The sequence below is a fragment of the Euphorbia lathyris genome, chromosome 2 (assembly GCF_963576675.1).
Source record: "Euphorbia lathyris chromosome 2, ddEupLath1.1, whole genome shotgun sequence".
Classification (NCBI taxonomy): Eukaryota; Viridiplantae; Streptophyta; class Magnoliopsida; order Malpighiales; family Euphorbiaceae; genus Euphorbia; species Euphorbia lathyris.
In genome coordinates, this window is record NC_088911.1 from 95,640,672 (window position 1) to 95,658,553 (window position 17,882).

Below are 17,882 nucleotides of genomic sequence, written 5' to 3' on the forward strand. Positions count from 1 at the left end.
AAATAAAACTTTCGTACATATTATGTGGGAGTGAAAAGCATGTCGGACTGATATAAAGGATATTTAAAATAACATAAAGAAAAATTAATAAATAAGCACCAGTGGTCTAGTGGTAGAATAGTACCCTGCCACGGTATAGACCCAGGTTCGATTCCCGACTTGTGCATTTTGTTTGCAGCCATGATGAAGTCTGTACCGGGTTCGATTCCTGGCTGGTCCATTTCGTTTGCAGCCATGATGAAATAAACGCCTAATAAGATTGATGGGGTCCATCAAACACCATGTCATTTCCATATGAGAATAGGTGATTCTGAGCTTCCCCTTTTCTTTTCTTTTCTTTTTCTTATTACATTAATATAATATAAATAATTTATTTTCCTTATTATATTGCATTATTTCATTTATTATATAAGACAATGCTAAAATCTATTTCCTTTTTATGTTTTAATTCTACTACAAAATTCATGTTAATTAATTTTCCAATTATTCTCTCTCCATGTTTAATTATATGTCGTTTTAAGTTTTATAATTTATTATTTTTTATATGTCATTTTGTATTATCAATACATTTTTAGTAATGATTTTTTAAGTTTATCCTTATTTATGATAAAAAAAGAAGAAGTTTAGTATTAATGTAAAAATCCTAATTTTTTTTCGGTAGGTAAAGGAAAGAAAAAACAAAAAACCAGAAAAATTAACCCGGGATTAGCCTGGGAAAGCTAACCCCAACTTGATCAGCAAAAATCAAAAAATAAAGGAAGTCCGGAGGCGACGAGAAGGTAGAGACACTAAGCATCCTCTCTTGGCCCTCAGCAGCAAGACGGTCAGCAACCCTGTTCTGCTCTCTAAAGACATGCCCAAAATTGATGGTATCGAAGGAGGAACATAACCTTTTGATCCCTTTTAGTAAATTTTGGCTGCCTAAACAAATGGTTTTATTATCAGAGATAATTTTAATAGCTTCAAGGTTGTCAGATTCCACAATCAACCTTTTTAAGCCCAGGTTCTTAGCGAGCCTAAGCCCAGAGAATATTCCCTAGAGCTCAGCAGTGAAGGAAGAACCCACTCCTAGGTTCTGAGCAAAGCCAGACACCCAAACACCTCCAGCGTCTCTCAAGACTCCACCAACCGCGATCCTACCATCTGAAAGACAAGAGCCATCAGTATTTAACTTCACAGTCCCTTCCCCGGACTTGCTCCAACTTAATAACTGAACCTCCTTCCTTTGGCTAGTAAAAGGTAAACCCTCCTCCTTAAAGCTTTCAATAATTGTATTGATTTTTTTAGAAAAATGGGCAATCAAATTAGGCAAGGTAACTGCTCCTTCTCCAAAGATATCTGCATTCCTCCACTGCCACAGCTGGTGACAAACAACAGCAAAGAGAATGGCACCATGCTCAAGCTCTGGTAATAACAAACCTTTGACTCCATCAATGAACCAATCTTGACCAGGATAGGCCAAGAATTTAGGCAGTAAATAACCCGGAAGAACTTCCCTCCAAACCTTAATGCTCTTCTCACAGTCCCTAAGAGTATGGCAGATAGTTTCAGCCTGACCTTTGCATCTACTGCAAGTATCAGCCTCCACTAAGTGGCGTCTTTTCCTTTCCACGTTTGTGAGCAACCTGTCTTTAGCCCCAAGCCAAAGGAAACTCCTAATACAATAGGGAACCTTCAGGGCCCAAATGCTCTTCCAAGCAGCTGAAGGAGGATAATCCGAGTTAATATAGAAAGCCTCGAAAGTAGATTTACACAAAAGGCCCCGTTATTTGTATGGGACCAGCAATGACTATCCCTATCATTCTCCTCACTGCTCACTTTAACTCCCCGGATCTTCAGAAGCGACTCCAGATTAAGGTAAGCCTCAAACTTGGACCAAATCCAATCTCCCCCAGAGTCCACCACATCAGCAATACTCCAGTGACGGATCTCCATCGGCGGAGGCGAAAAACATTCCTCTAATAAAGACTTCCCCCCCTCCCCCCAGCCATGTGTCGTTCCAAAAACTAATAGATCTGCCATTACCCACCGACCACCCAATCCCAGAGCAGAACTCGAAAAAAAACTGCATTCACCCTTTTCCATAAGAAGGAACAACAAGGAACTCCATCTTTTGGCCCCCCAAAAACCTTATCTTTTCTATACTTACCACATAAAAAACGCACCCAAAGGGCCGACGGAGATCCGTCACCTGGTTCTGAGGCTTCGTGGTAAAAATCCTAATTAAGCTATAAAATTTAAGATGGTAGAATTTTTACATAGCGAGTAGAAATTTAGAAAAGAAGTATCAAAATCAAATTAGTCATTTAATAGTTTAATTAATGTTTCATTAATCTCTTTGTCAAAAAAAAATGTTTCATTGATCTTAATCTAAAACCTTAAACGGCATAGAGAATGATAACTTGTGGAAAAATCCTTAATCGGAGCACTTCCCTGTGATGCGCCGTTGGGATCGGCCGGGGACACTCCGATGCCAAAGTCAGTAATATTTCTGAGAATAAACTGTAAGCACAAAAGTAGAGAATCAGTAAGTGTACCTTTGATCCTAGGAAGCAAGGGTATTTATATAGGTTTTTGTAACCTTCAGCATTAATGGGGAAGCAGGTGAAGAGTCGTGTCATTACTCGTCTTTAATTGCTATCAATTCTCCATTAATCCCAGTATTTAGCATTGAAACCCTCAGAGTTGAGGTATTCGAACAGTCAAGTCTTTATTCCCCTTTAATGGCTATTAATTGCCATTTAATTGTATTTATTCCCATTCATGGATGGTAATAAAGGCGCCTTTTCGTATTCTTTGATCCTTCAAGGCGTATGTACGCTCTCCTTGAGAGCTATGGCGGGTCTCCGCTACTCACTCTCATCGGGCGTATCTCGTTATGGCGTATCTCGCCATGGTCCACGTGGTGTGGCATAATGCTAGAGACTCCTTCCTTTTCCTCATTATTTGCATATTCTCCCCTGCATTAATTATCATTAATTCCACATTAATCATGCATAAATATCTCTTTTAGAAGGAATAATGGTTTGCCATTATTTCTATTAATTTTTCATTATTCCTTATTCAAGAATAATTTGGGTTGTTATCAGAAGCCCCCCCTAAAGGTATAAAAAGCTCTTTAGGGCTGTCTAAATGGTGTTTTATTTTTCCATCTTGGAGGAAAGTGGACCCGCCCTAGATAGGATCATATATGGATATGATGCACTTTTAGGGTTTTTTTCTTCTTCGTGAATAGGTGGTCAGCTGTATCCATTGTTAGCCTCTATGGGCTTTTTGAGAGTTATATTTCTTTTAGAAATGGAATAACCCGTCCTTTATGGGACCATTTGTTCCTACCGCATAGGATTATGATTCGCCTTAGGGACTTTTTTTTTTCAGTTCTGCCATATTGAGGAGAATGACCCGACCTTAGGGATAAGTAAGAATGATCAGCCATTTAGGGACTTTTGTGCATTTTGTGGAGGGTTTTGGCACTCTAGGCACTTGCCTTTTTAGCCTTTACTCATTTTCCAAAGTGTTTTTACTTTGCATTTGTGAAGGCGAGACTTCGTTATTTCTATGATGAAGACGTGAATTCATTACTTTGATGAAGACGAGGCTTCATTGTTTGGAGATGAAGACGAGGCTTCATCGTTTGGAGATGAAGACGAGGCTTCATTACTTGGATGAAGACGAGGCTTCATTATTTGGATGAAGACGAGGCTTCATTATTTGGAGATGAAGACGAGGCTTCATTATTTGGATGAAGACGAGGCTTCATTATCTTGGATGAAGACGAGGCTTCATTATCTTGAATGAAGACGAGGCTTCATTATTTGGAGATGAAGACGAGGCTTCATTATTTGGAGATGAAGACGAGGCTTCATTATCTTGATGAAGACGAGGCTTCATTGTTGGATGAACCCTTTTCTTTCTAGAACTATTTTTACTAATGCATTATATCTTTTAACAAGTAACTTTTTAGAATCTGCTTTAGGATTTCTCCGATTGTTTAGGGTAGGTGGCCAGCCGTACCCCATTGTGTGAACCTTTGTGAAGGTTAGAAGCTTTTATTCCTGGTGAGGAAGTTAAGCTGCCTTAGGCGATCGATTTGTTTCCTATCTTTGAGGTGAATCGATCCGCCGCCAGGTCTTGAGACTCTTCTTTGGGAAGAGTATTTGAGAGTGTAAAGTTCTCACGTCTGAGAAATGTTTTAACTCTGTCTCTGACGACGATCAATTGTTTCCTATCTTTGAGGTAGATCGATCCGCCGCTGAGATTATTGTTCTCATATCTTTGAGGAGAAAGTTTAGGGTGTAATTTTCTCATGTTTGAGATAATTTTAACCCGCTTTTGATGGTGACCAATATTTTTCCTGTCTTTGAGGAGAGAATTGAGCTCATTTGAAAGCTCATGAGGGTCTGTGCTTCTTATCTTTGTGGAAAGGGGATCCGCCCGTAATGGGGATCAATTGTCCTATCTTTGAGGTAATTGATCCGTCTGTGGAACTTTTCATTCGCCAGCCACTGGGCATATATCATGAATAAAAGCTAGGCAAATGAATATAAGAAGTATGGCGAGAAAGAATAAATTATAAAATATAAGATACTATAACAGTTTAATGCACATATAAGAATGCGTAAAAATACTGATTTTTAGGCCTATGGTTCCGTCTTTTTTGAGCAACTAGAACCGCATCCTCAATGATGTTTAACTTATGAGTAATCACATCTGGGCTTACTCCTGGGGATCTAATTCTCCTATGCAAATAGGCTTTCAGACTCAATGAGAACTTTCGTAACATCCTCCTTGATCTCAGGTTTTAATCCTTCGGCGATCCGCACCCGCTTTCCATCAGCAATAAGGAGCATTTCTGTGTCGCCCAAAGCTGTAGTGACAAGTTCATCTTCCTCACCTTCGTCATCTTCGAATTGTGGGCGGATCGATAGCGACGCCGAGTAGGTCTCTTGAACCGCCTTTTGGTTCCCGCTAATCATTATTCCTCCTTTGCTGGTGGGAATGTACATTGCCATACGACGGATGGAAATTAGGGCTGCAACCTCTGAGATGAACGCCGGCCCAAGAATGATGTTATAAGCTGATTGTCCATTCATAATAGAGAACTCCAGATCACCAATCCACGCTTGATCATCATCCGCCAGCTTGCATTCCAAAGTTACCTGCTCCTAATTGATAACTTGGGAAAAAATCCTTAATCGGAGCACTTCCCTGTGAGGCGCCGTTGGGATCGGCCGGGGACACTCCGATGCCAAAGTCAGTAATATTTCTGAGAATAAACTGTAAGCACAAAAGTAGAGAATCAGTAAGTGTACCTCAATAGCTTGGGAGACAAGCTATTTATAGTCATGTAGTTGTAACTCTCGGTAACTAGAAAGTTTCCATTAATGCCTCATTAATGGCAGTTACTGATCTTATTCAAGTATGACCGTTAGCTCATTAATGGGTGATTAGTTGCCTTTATTGGGAATCGGCTTGGCCGTTCCTTGGGCGTATCGATGTTTGACGACGGGTCTCCCAAGGCGTTTGACCGTCTGTGGCGTGTTGAGGAATCTGTAGATCCGCCACCTATGAGTCTTGCTTTATACGCCATCTGGAGATTCGTCGGTGGATCTTTATCTATAAGAGTATTGATGGCGGATCCTTCATTCTTTGTCTAATTATCCTTTTTCCCCATGCATGATATTTGGATGTTATGGAGATGTAGATGAACAGTCATGTCATTACTCATCTTTAATTGCTATCAATTCTCCATTAATCCCAACATTTATCCTTGAAACCCTCAGAGTCGGAGTGTCCCCGGCCGATCCCAACGGCGCCTCACAGGGAAGTGCTCCGATCAAGGATTTTTCCACAAGTTATCAATTGGTGCGGTGAAGGTGGATCTCTAACAAACAGAAGATCACAAAATCTTGATTGTATAGAGTTTCACAAAGAACAAAACAATGGAGTCAACAGAATAGAAATCACAATCTCAAACTTTGGCTCAATCAGTACAACAAATCTATCCAAAGATACAGTTCTCCATATATTGGTGGGAAAGAGTTTTCTACATTAAATCTGGAATTTTATGATGAAAAAGATAAGTTTCCTCCCCTTTCTTATTCCATTTTTAATTAAAGAAAATTGAGATCCCTCACTCTTATAAAGTGCTATGAATATCGATACATGTTATTATGATAAATCTAATAAATTGTGAAAGATAAAGTCATAGAGATAGATCTTTCATTAAATCTTGCATGCTTAATATGCCTCATATTTTTATGCATGACACGTGTAATATGCTATTATCATTAAATTAGTACAAAATACATGTATAAGACCCATAATCTTGTGGAAAAATCCTTGATCGGAGCACTTCCCTGTAAGGCGCCGTTGGGATCGGCCGGGGACACTCCGATGCCAAAGTCAGTAATATTTCTGAGAATAAACTGTAAGCACAAAAGTAGAGAATCAGTAAGTGTACCTTTGATCCTAGGAAACTGGGGTATTTATATAGGTTTTTGTAACCTTCAGCATTAATGGGGAAGCAGGTGAAGAGTCGTGTCATTACTCGTCTTTAATTGCTATCAATTCTCCATTAATCCCAGTATTTAGCATTGAAACCCTCACAGTTGAGGTATTCGAACAGTCAAGTCTTTATTCCTCTTTAATGGCTATTAATTGCCATTTAATTGTATTATTCCCATTCATGGATGGTAATAAAGGCGCATTTTCGTATTCTTTGATCCTTCAAGGCGTATGTACGCTCTCCTTGAGAGCTATGGAGGGTCTCCGCTACTCGCTCTCATCGGGTGTATCTCGTTATGGCGTATCTCGCCATGGTCCACGTGGCGTGGCATAATGCTAGAGACTCCTTCCTTTTCCTCATTATTTGCATATTCTCCCCTGCATTAATTATCATTAATTCCACATTAATCATGCATAAATATCTCTTTTAGAATGAATAATGGTTTGCCATTATTTCTATTAATTTTCTCTTATTCCTTATTCAAGAATAATTTGGGTTGTTATCAGAGAACTATTAAAATAAGATCTATTTTGAACTAAATAAATGAAATATTTTATGAAACATACAATCAAAATTACATAAAATATTGATAAAATATACTCCACCTCTATATATATATATATATATATATATATATATATATATATATATATATATATATATATATATATATATATATATATATATATATAAAAGGTGCGCATGCTATTTATTTTGGAAAAAATACATTTTATTTTTGTTTTTATTTTTAATTTTCTTTTCTTTTCCTATAATAAAGATATAGTAGTGTTTATATGGAGCTTAATGAGGTTATTAGGATCCTTGTGAACATTACTTAGTAAAGATATTTATTTTAGTTGTGTTTTTCATTTTCTATTTTTCAAATGCTAAATTGATTTTTTTTTTATTTTTTTTATATATTGCGCTAAAATTTATCAATATTTAAATGATAACACTTTTAATATAAATATAAATGAATAGTACTATTACCTTTCTTTGTACTTTCTATCTGCTGTATACTTTATTTTATTTTCAAAAGTTCTATCTGTTGTACTATCTTATAATTTTAAATATAAAAATAATAATAAGATTGAGTGAGATTGTAAAATAAATGTTAGTCAAAAGTAATGATTTAGTCTTTGTTTTTGAAAAAAAAAAACAGCAGTGTATGTTCCACAAAGAGCCAAAATAGAAGCTCAACGGTAGTCTAATACATGTGTGTTTTCCACATATGAAATGAAAAAAGACAAAATTATGGATATTAATTTGATAATTATAGATATTAATTTTTAATTTGTATTCCTTTTATAATTATCGATATTAAAGGTCTTATCTTAGTGCTTTATATAGGTGATGTTTAAGTGAGATTGTAAAATAAATGTTAGTCAAAAGTAATGATTCTTCATTTTTGAAAGAAAACATCAGTGTATGTTCCACAAAGAGCCAAAATAGATTTATTTTGAAGCTCAACGGTAGTCTAATTAATCCACATGTTTTCCACGTATGAACTGCAAAAAGACAAAATTATGGATATTAATTTTTATTGTACAAAAGTCTCATTACTTTTTTTTATAATTGCACATGATATCTATGTTGCAGGTATCCCTCGTAGGTCATGGTTATATATGCTGCAAGGATTCTTGGTGGTGCACAACTCTCCTGAGTCCTGGGGAAATGATGCAATAAACATTGTACATTTGTACAACCATATATCCCAACTCTACCTGGTCCATCAAAAACCATCTGATTTCCAGATGAGAATAGGTGATTCTGAACTCCCCTTTTTCTTTTCTTTTTCTTATGGCTGAACCCCTCCCTAGCCCCCTGAACTTAGTCATTTTTGTCACTTGGCCACTCAAACTTAAGGGTGTTTCACTTAGCCACTTCAAGTCCTTTTTTCACCTACATCTAGCCACACTAAAAGAGAGACTCAGCCAAATTTCAGAGCGTGATTTACACATGAAAGAAAGTGGACCCTGCCTATACCACTTATCTAAATTTGTTGCCATGTCATTGAATTGGGTGTAAAGACCTAATTGCCCTTTTCCTTGAAATGTTTATTCGATCTCTGGCGATTCTTCTTCTATCTTTGTTCTTAAAATTTCCTCTCACAATCTAATAGTGATAATCTCTATGGCTTCTTTCGAGTGATTCAGACGACAACTAAAGAATCAAAAACCCTAATTTTTATCGTCTTAAAGAATCAGAATCATAATCTAAGATTAAAGCGTGATTTCTAAGGTTTCAGATAGAAGAAGGTTTTAGAGGTTTCTCGGGTTTGAAGTACGATTTCAATGTAGTACTAGTTGAGGTTAGTGTTATATTTGAGTTCTATAATGTATTTCATTGTTAGATGTTATTATTATATAATGGTGTGCTTGGTGTTTTGGTTATATATGCTGATTTTAGGGGTAATGTGAGGTGAATGAATAAAGTATGTCTAAATGATTTGTCACTTTAATTTTTGAAAAACAAAGTTGGAAAAGTCGGAAAAATGCATTTTAAAGAAAAGAAATAAAACAATTTTCTCTTTTCTTTTATTTACAAATTTGCCACATTTCTCTACTTAATTACAAAATTGGTCATTGTCACAGCATAAGACTTGTCTCAGCATAAGAAATTTGTCACATTAGATCTCTTCTATATATATATATATATATATAAGATGGCTCTTGTGAGAACACATTGCTTAGGTGAAAAAACTCCTTTAAAGTGAGAACACTCAAAACTACGCCGTTTTGAGTATAAAAACTAAAAAAAACACAAATTGCTATTGGTGGGAGTCAAACTACTTACCACTGAGACAATAGCTTCTTTTGTGCATTATGCCACACGCGCTGCTTAATATGTAATAAATGTGCCTAATAATTAATTTAATAGAAAAACCACCAAAATGATGGTTGCAAGGAGTCGAATCGTGCACGTTAGTTTATCCTGGACACTACTTACCACTGTACTAGTAACTTATATTGTTTAATATTTGACGCATGCACTTATTCATATCGATTAAATGTGCATAATAATGAATTATTAATAGAAAAAAAAAAAGAAATGTGCATAATAATGAATTATTAATAGAAAAAAAAGAAATGTGCATAATAATGAATTATTAATAAAAAAAGAAATATGTATAATAATGAATTATTAATAGAAAAAGAAATCCAAGAACATGCTCTAATTTCTTATTTATTTAATTCCTCTGTATTTTTGTAATTTATGTTCTAAATAATGTTACATATGTTCTAAATAACGATGTTCTAAATAATGTTACATATGTTCTAAATAACGCATGTTCTAAAAATATTAATATGAAATTTTAATAAAATATATAATATATTTTTATTTAAAAAATATAGTATTAGATTTTTTTTAGCATGAGAGGCACTTTTTTTTTTGAACTGGAACTTCATTAATTAATGGTCAGTAGACCCACAAAATGTCAAAACAGAAGAGGAAATAAAAGCAGGAATGACATCAAAATAAGAAGGGCTAGCATGTTGTGAGGCTGCTCTAGCCAAGGCGTGAGCTAGCCTATTTGCTTGCCTATAAATGAAATGGATTGAGAAGCCGTTATTAAGAACTAGGATGTTTCGACATTGCTGAATAAGGTCGCCAAACTCTGACAGGTCAGCCGAGCGGGATTGGATTGCATTAGCAGTGATAAGGGAGTCTGTTTCAAATGTCACCGCGGAAAGGCCAAGGCTGCGAATCCACTGCATTGCCTATAATAACGCCCAGGCTTCACCTTCCCGAGCTTCCATCAAGCCGTCAACGCAGTTTATCCTTGCAGCGATCAACCCTCCATCCGCATTCCGTATTGCAGCTGCACAACCCGATTTACCCAGGATTGTAAATTGGCTAACATCGGTGCAACACGAAATAGTACCGGCAGGGGGGCGATGCCAAGTCTTCCAACAAAGGGGCTGATTTGCTGCTGTTTGTGCCTTTCACCTGTGTTGCGCCTGCTGCCACTCTCCAAGGATTCGACTCGCTTCACGCACAATAACATAACCAGGGGTTGTCTGCTGTCGCCAGAGCTTATCGTTCCTTGATCTCCACCAATTCCAGAGGAGCATCATGAATTTCTCTGTTTGTTCTTTCCTAGCCGACCTGCAGATATCAGAAAAAAACGACATGAAGTTGTCCGCATCTTCTCCAAACCGATTAACCATGTCAATCAGCCCCGCTTCGCTCCACATCTCCTGGACTTTCGGGCATAGTATAAATAAGTGCCAGATATCCTCCATGTCCAGAGAGCACATTACGCACGACCCTGGCATATCAATGCCCCTGTTGCGGAGATGAAATCTCGTCGGAATACAGCCTCGGGCGAGTCTCCAGCAGAAAAACCGGACTTTGTAAGGTACATTTGCCTCCCAGATGGCTTCCCAATTACCATTCACCCTTAGATCCTGTCGGTCAGCTAGAACTTCCGACCCCAACCAGTACGCACTTTTCATGGTGTAACAGCCATCCTTCGACCCTCCCCAAATATATTGATCCCGATCAATCTCTGTTTTCACTGTGGACCTTGCAATTGCTGCTATATCTTGCTCTGAGAATAATTCTTGAATCAACTCCATATCCCAATCCCTAGAGTTCGGTATAAATAAGTCGCAAACACGAAGTTCCTCCAATCCATCAATCACCGGAGTCGAAATTTTCTATATATGTGGGTCTCTAAGCCACATTTATTGAAGAACCGTCTCCTATTTTCCACCTACCCCCATTTCTTAACAATAGCTGCGATCCCCAAATGAGCATGAGAGGCACTTAATATATATAAATAAAAGAATTGTATAATTAACAAACTAAAACAAGTGTATTTTTATTTAAATAATATAGTATTAGATTTTTTTAGCATCAGAGGTACTTACATAATATATAAATAAAAGAATCATACAATGAACAAACTAAAGCAAGTGTTCCAGTCCCAGATTCGAATCCCTCCTCTCCCATTTTCTCATATAATCTTTAATTAAATTTGGTGCAACTTATTTACCAAAGCAATACGTAATACTAATAATGTTATTAAGACCATCCATTAGAGAAAGTAGATGGCATTTAAAACATAATAAATGCCAATGAACAACAACATTCAACTAACTCGTAATAATCAATTACATATATATATATATATATATATATATATATATATAACACATTGTTTATCAATTTACTCACCCATTCAACCCTCTATTTTCTTAGGGTTTTTTTTTTTTTTTTGCCATGGCTGTTGTTCAACTTCTTCATGATTTTCTTGTCATCCATTTTCCAATTGGCTATAGAATAGTTTCAGGATTTTTTGAAACACCCTTTCAATTTTACTGCTACTATATATTGGCATTAGTTATATTTGTCATTCAAATAATGTTTTTATTTATTTTGGATGTTTTTCGTTATGAATACAAGGAACTTCTGTTGAGCGATTTCCGCAAGTGCATGGTATACGCTTGTAGTAATAAAAGATATCGATCCCACAGGGAACATTTTTTAACAAAACTTATTTTGAATCGGTTAAATTTACTTTTAAGGTTTATAATATGGAAAATCGTTTAATCGGTTTTGGTTTTGAAATTGCTAGAATAAGAATTAAATTAGAGTATGAAGATGTTAGAAAATATTCTGATTTAAGAATGAATTTGCAAGACAGGAACGTTTAGTACTTTTTAGAAAAGTAAGCAAATGTATTCGTTTGCATTAAGCAAACAAAACAGCTTTAAACTTTGTATGAATTATAAAGATGAAATAAATGACGAAACCTCTAATTATTAGGCTTTGAACATGACAAAACCCTTATCCGGGATAATTGCCCTTAATCAAATTAAAACTCTACCGAGATAATAATTTGCCTAAGTGTTCAACAAAGTTTCCTTGTAAAGATTTTGAATTAAACTACGTTTTAATGAAAACACCAACATCAATCCACTTCGGATCCTTTACCAAAGTGCTGCATAAAAATCTATCGAATAGAACGGACTTTATTAGATGAAATATAAATTGATACAAGTTTACAGAGAACATGGAGCATGGAAACATTCGACGACTTGCAAGTGAACGGGTTGTCAATCCTTTCCTTGGGTTTCGTTAGAGTTTGTCAGGCTCAGGGGCGGATCCTCTACTCAATCTTCTCATTGAATCTTCGTAATAGAGATTTGGTCGGTCTACTACCAAAATGAAAACTAAATTGGAACAATGTCTAAACGCTACTGAATTTGTTATTATTGAATAAACAATGTGTGTACATCATATTGCTTTGAACAGAATCAAACTTCTAATCTCTGACTCATTTCTGAGTCAGAGTTTCTGCATAACTCTTGCACTAATCTTAAAATCTAACTCTCTCATTATATTTTCAACTCTCAATCAACTCTTTATTTATAGATGTTGAAGGGTCGTGATTGAAGTGTCGTGATTGAAGTGTCGTGTCCGTTGTGAAGAGACGTATCCGTTGTGAAGAGACATTTCTATCCACCCGAACGAACGCGTTTCGTCGAAAACGAAAGTGTGCAATTTGGCTTCTACAGATTTCTGCTCTTACCGAGAATATTTAATTCTCGGCCGAGAATGGGGGAGCATCAATTGGTCTTCGAACGAAGGGAAGGAGAAGCTGAAGGGAGCGTGTCGCGACCGAGAATAGGGGGGCCGCGGTCGCGGCACGGAACGTTTTCGTCGTCTTCGACTTCTTTTGTAGAGTTTTTCTTCTGTTTTTGAGCTCTTTTTGTTCCTATTTGGATTTTACCAAATATTTATGTACCTTGCATAAAAAAAACATATTCGAGAGTAAAAGCTTTCTAAACAGATATAAATAGCACAAATTCATAGCAATATTGATGTAATTATTAATGATATTTTAGGTATATTTTAGGCTTAACAACTTCCGAAATACTTAATTCTTATTTACTATGGTCTGCCTCATTTGATTTTATATTTCAGCCCAATTTGTTTAAAATATAATTATTAACAGAGAATGGTATGTCAAAGTTTTTCTTATCGGTTGCAAATGATGTGTTAGATGGTGAAGAGGAAACAAATTTGATTGATTTTACTTTTAATTTCTTTCAAATAAATTTTGTATATGTTTTTTACGAAACAGTAGTTTATCTTATTTTATCTTTTATTGTCAAGTTGAGTTTTGAAATAATCCGAGTGAATTGGAAGGTGGGATTGTTTTCAGTGATGGAAATAATCTTATGAGTTTTCTTTTCTGTTGTTTTGGCTATGGTTTGGGGTGCTGTAATCGTGGCGTCTAAATTTTGTGAAGCTCGCATTGATGCTTTTTTCAGAAGATTGGATTATTTGCAAACTAGTGATGCATAGATTTTGGATATGTATAACCGGTTGACAAATGCTCTCAATATATTCAGCGGAAGAATTGCTGTTTATTTTCTTGCCCAACTAATAATGGGATGTATCTCATCTTTCATGTCATATTTTATTTTGTATGTTCTATACATGAACCTAAAATAAATCAGACCCAAAAATTCATGATTTTGATTTGAGCCACGCTCCTTCCCCATCGACTACCCACACAGCCGCCAGCCTCCTTCTCCATCGACTGCCGCTAGCCTCTTCCGCCTCTGACTGCCATGGCTTCCAGCCCCTCCTCCGCCATGCTAGTGCTAGAAGATTTTCTGGAAGAAAATGAGGGCGGCTGCATGATGAGAGGAGATGGATATGGCAAGACTTTTTAGTTCAGGGGAGATAAGAAGATGATGAGAATAGTGGCTTAAAAATACAGATATGCATGGATATGGATCTCTGTGAAAATTTAAATTTATTAAAAAAGATGGAAAGATGGAGTTTAAATGGTTGGATTATAGAGATATGAGGAAGACAACAAAACTTAATTTCTTTTCTCGTAAAAACAACTAAATATGAAAAGTCACAGTTCAAGCCATCCGATCCAATCAAGTGACTCGTGATCCAATTATATATCCGGTTTGATATCCCATCCGATTCTGATAATATTGGTAAATACCAATAAATTGAAAGTGATAGTGTAGCTCGCTTTAATTTTTAATTACTTTATTGAACTAAAAATGGCTTGATTCCACAGTTGGACGTTCTAGGCCTTTTGGCTTTTATATTTTATGTGAATTTTTTATTGAAAAGAAATAAAGAGTCAGAAAGGCTAGCTGTTTATTAAATAAAAAAATATGTGTGGCAGTCAGTGATATAAAGTTATGGTCTATTTCTTTAGGAAATTGAAATAGAGAGGCCTTCAATTGAGGGAGGCTCTAGGCGGCTGCCTGGGGAAACTCCCCCAACAGCCGGGCCTGATACCTCTTTATAAAATATTAAAAATATTAAAATTGATTTTGACAAACCTATATTATATATAATAGCGGAAGCAATCACTTGGTTGTTATCATATGAGAGAATATATGAATTTAAATTATTTATATTAATAGTAATAAAAAAAATTGAAATATTATAAATATTATATTAAATTACTAAATTATTATATTATTTTTTGGTTATATTGCATCTATATTAATTATTTACATTCATATGATAATTTAAAATAAATTTCTTAAAATGTCAAATTCATATAAATTAAAACTAAAAACATCATTTAAAAAATCTGGATAACTACCAAATATTTTCTTAACGGTTTAATTTAACAAAAGGAAAAAAAATATGAGTTTTTGATAAAAGATAGAAAACCACATTTTTTACTGTAAAAAATAATTCAAACCTACTTTTATTCGTAATTTTCTCTTTTATAAAAGTTACATGAACCATAGATACTGCTATCGGTAATAACCTCCATAAATATATTAATAATAATAATAATAGATTTAATATATTAATCGGCTAAACTTGTTCAAAAAAATTAACTGACTTTGAACTTTAAAGAGTATCATGTTAGTCCCTAAACTTATTTAAAGAGATAAATATAAATACCTAATATGTCAATTAAAAACTTGAAATGGAATGTGAAAAATATCAAATAAATACATGTCATGTTTATATCACTTTCATTCTCCAACCCTTCATTACGACATTGATCTTCTTGCTCTTTACTCACCATTAATCCTTATTTTCAATATATTAACCATCAAAGATTTATTAGTTTTAATAGAAGAAAAGAAAAAAAAAATAGAAGAATACAAAAGGTATTCTCATATTTGCTACAACCTTGATTTAAAAAAGAAAAATGACAAACAAAAAATGATCCAACAAATCCAAAATCGTAACATTGTACAAACGCAATTAATCACTCAAGAATTAGAAATCATAAATACAAATTCATTATAATAAAGTTAATGTAGGAGAAGAAAAATAAGACCGATCCTCAATAAAAAAAGCATGTTCTTTTCCTCATCCGCTTCCATTACCACCACTGTTGGTTGGAAACACCACTTCATCACCTTATTTTGCATGTAATCAGCCAAATATCATCACCCCACCAATAGCAGTTATCTTACCATTTTCGAGAAGAAGAAGATTGATTAAGACAATAAAATATGTCCATTGCATCTATTAATAAGAATTGCCTAAATTCATCAAAATTTTCATCAAACGACGAAGAAACGACAAAGTCAGAGAATGAAGAGTAACACAAAGGTAGAGAATTGATATTTCAATTTGCATATGAAACATGAGATGCTATTTATAATTCAAAGTTTTGAATTGATGAAACTGTTTGATGGAATTTGTATAGGCTGTGTAATTAATAAATTTATTTTAACAATAGATAGTATTTATGATATTAATATAAGCCTAACCCTTTAAGGATATGTTATTATGAGATTTACTAGTCGAAAACCCGTGCGATGCACGGGGTATGAAACTTTTATATAATTTAGATAAATAAATAAATTGACATATTTACTTTTAAATAATTTTATATCATGCTATGAAAAAAATTTATATTATGTATATTTGAAATTAATATATATTTTTTAATGATAATTCAAATTAAATTAATTTTAAAAATAATTGACTACTTTTTTTATAGAATTTTAACTAAAGATTAATGATTTATTTATTTTTACAAAATTCAATGATTTGTATTTTTTAGGAATTTTAATACATTTTAATATTCCAAATATTCTGTGAAACAATAATAATAAAATAACAGATTAATTAAGAAATATATTAGAATATAATAAAAACCCAAAATTGAATTAAACTATAATTAAAATTAAATATTATATTTACGATACAAAAGAATTACAATATAGGTTAAAAAAAAATTGAATTAAACTACAATTAAAATTAAATATTATATCTACGATACAAAAGAATTACAATCTATGTTAAAATGGAAGCGACATCAATATATTATTCTATAAACTATTACAATCAATACTTTTCTAATGTTGCATATGAAGAAACTTTATCAATTCAATATGTTACATATAAAAAAATAAAATTCGTAAGAATTAGTCACAAATTCATCTTGATGATAATTATTTTGGTTGATGGAATTTCATGATCACCTAGTATTCGAATTCAATTGTTCATTCTGCTATAATAACCCAATATATCTAATTGAATCAGTTTAAGATGATGATTTCTCCTATTTTCATCTCGTAATATCTCATCAAGACATTCGATCAATTTGTTCTTCATTCTTTCACTATATAGAATATCAGCCATACTCACAGATATCACTTATTTGACTTCATTAATATTTTCTAATAATTATATATTCTTCAATTTTGTAACTAAGAAAAACAAACAAAAGAATTGAAAAAAAAATGAAGGGACGAAAAAGATAATTAGGAGAGAACCATCTTCCTCTCGGGTTTTTTTTAAATAAGAGAGAATGTCGAGACATAAGCGTATAAAGAGGAGAGTGAAAATATTTTTTAAACATTTTATTTTTTTCTTAATGAAGTATTAAGTCCATAAATAAATTTTAGTTAAATATCAGTACAAAAAAAAACGTTTTATAATTAATATGTGAAATTAATTATATTAATTAGAATCATTATGCTCAACATTTGAGAATTTGAAGAGATTCAAATAATAATATTTTCTTAATTAATATTTTTCAATAATTTGTCCTATGATCATATTTCATTTTCATCTGTTAAAAATTTTGTACGAACCATAATATAATAGTTAAAAATTATATAAACCAGTGTTGCAAAAGCAATTATCTCAATATCCATAATTAATGTACATGTTTGGGATTTTGAGCATCAAAATTTATTTTTATTTACCTTGATTTTGAATTCGTATCTAGCATAATCCACATTCTTCAAGAATAAATATCTTATCAAGCGTATTAGACGCTTACAATCTCATTGTCTAGAAAATTGGGAAAAAATAACTTCTTGATAATAATAATAATAATAATAATATAACATAACATAATTTATATTGAAATAAACTTCATTGTAAGTATAATATTCCA

At 33.8% G+C, this 17,882-nt stretch overlaps 1 non-coding gene across 1 annotated transcript; it reads left to right on the forward strand.

Moving 5' to 3' along the window:
• Positions 1 to 229: 229 nt before the first annotated feature.
• On the forward strand, positions 230 to 318 carry LOC136221382 (small nucleolar RNA snoR114). The gene has a single exon (XR_010685147.1). It is a non-coding gene; the product is annotated as a small nucleolar RNA snoR114 (small nucleolar RNA).
• The last annotated feature ends 17,564 nt before the right edge of the window (positions 319 to 17,882 follow it).